Consider the following 2,131-nt stretch of genomic DNA (forward strand, 5'->3'; position numbering starts at 1 on the left):
TGGCGAGAGGAAATGCTTGGAAGAGGACAGGAAGGTTCAGAGAGGGCCTAAGGGGTACCTAACACCCTTCCAGAGAGTTTCACAGAGTTTGGCTATCAAGAAACCTCATTCGTGAGCTTCTACAGGAAGTCTGCAGGGGTTCTACAGGATGTTTAAGGAATTTCTACAGGATGTTCAGAAATTTCTACAGGATGTTTAAAAATTGGATTTTGGAGAATGGGTGAGTGAGGGAAGATGCATGAATGGATATGGAGGTAGGATAGGGGTCTGAAGTGGCCCAGGGACTGGTGGATGGAGTGGTGAGAAGGTGTAGATGGCTAAATTGGCTCAAAGAAGGCTGAAACAATGATTGCACAAAAAGGTAGGGTTACGTGGGCAAGAGGACAGATGTGAGATGAGGAACCTAGCTAGGAGATGGATCAGATGGCTCTGATGAAGCTTAGGTGGATGAGGGAGTGGTAGAGACGCCATGCACAATGTACATTTAACCAAATCAACAACGTCTTACAAATAATCAAAGTCCTAGCTAATCTAATCTAACTGTCAATAAAACGAATGAACAACAGCTTTATTTGGAAAGAAAACCATGTACATCAATCATGCAAAGAAACATTTCAGAGATCTGAACCCATAACTAACTTCTGCAAATGAAACAGTACACTAAGGATTGCATGGTCAAGCAAACTAGTGTTTTTGTTGGGGCAGCACTGTTTCTTCAATTCCAGCCCCTGATCCAAGAAGGATGAGGAAAAATAGAGAGTGTTGTTGACCCTTTTCTTGGAGTTTTTTTCTATTATTATCCTACTTACTAGATCTGAACATGAAAATCCTTTTTTACCATCAAAAGCAATCTAAATAACAAAGCAAAATTTAAATCTAAATAGCAGATTTTATTCTAAGAATGCAGCAAAGACACATGAAAGTAAACAAAGGAGGTATTGGGCGCTTGAGATGGGCCCAAACCCAAGAGCTACAGCCTCCTAAGAGAGATTTAGAGCTGGTGCAAAGCTGGATTCATCTTTATTGATCAAAAGAAATGTTACATTCCAAAAACTGTCCACAAGGAGAACTTGAAAATGTGTTGAAAGCAAAGCTAATCTACTGCCTAAAAATCGAACTACAAAATGACTACAAAATGAATACAAAATGACTAACTACTGGCTAACAAAAATGACTAACTAAAATGAGGCCCTAAGCCCTCTTATTTATACAAATTGAGGACCCCAACAGTCCTCCTAAATTTTAGGGACTTGGTTGCCCAAAACTTGCAGTTAACAGCAGTCCTACTTGACTTGCTTGGCTGCCCTTGTGGTAATTGATTTGGTGGCCCTTGAACTCCGAGCTGATGGTGGAGAATTCAAGGTAAGGGCCCATAAATGAAGGGGACACCTTCCTACAAATCCTCTCCCTTGTTCTCCCACGAATTTGGCTGCCAAGTGCTCATTAAAACCTTCAATTTTGTCTCCAAATTGACCAAAAAGGCTACACAAAGCACACATTAGACTTGTTGGCATAATGACTAACCCAATTCACTCTATTAGCATAAATATAATCAAAAAAATGCAATAAACTAATGAGAATGGTGGATTAAGTCAAATTAGGAGGTTGAATGAGCCCATATAATTGTCCATTTTTGGGGCTCATCACCTTAGCAATTTTGTTGACGAATGATTTTGTGAACCATATTGTCAACAACTCATCAGCAATCTAAAACTTGATGAGGCAACACCGACGTCTCCATTCATGGATATGATCGGAAATGTGGGTCACAGTGTCTTTCTTAAGTGACGTAAAATGGGTGCTAGTTTCATAGTGAACCGGCAATTGGAAATGACTAAGGAAGGCCATAGCGAGAGAGTTGAAGTCACCATGGGTACCTCGAGGCAATTCAATGTACCATTTAGTGGCAGCACCTGTGAGAGTTATTTGAAAGAGTCGAAGATGGATAGAATCATCGACATACGAATTGGAAGAGCACCAGAGGTGATATGTCATCACATGGGATTGTGGATCTTCCTTCAATTTTCCCTTGAATTTTTGGAAATCGCTTGGAATTTTCATCAGAACTGGAGGCCAGTAAGGTGAATGAAGAATGGGATCATTCGTAAGCCGCCAAGAAAGGAAATTGCAT

Source organism: Pinus tabuliformis, chromosome 6 (genome assembly GCF_031772625.1).
Source record: "Pinus tabuliformis cultivar Carrire ecotype Pingquan chromosome 6, CPIR1, whole genome shotgun sequence".
NCBI classification, from domain to species: domain Eukaryota; kingdom Viridiplantae; phylum Streptophyta; class Pinopsida; order Pinales; family Pinaceae; genus Pinus; species Pinus tabuliformis.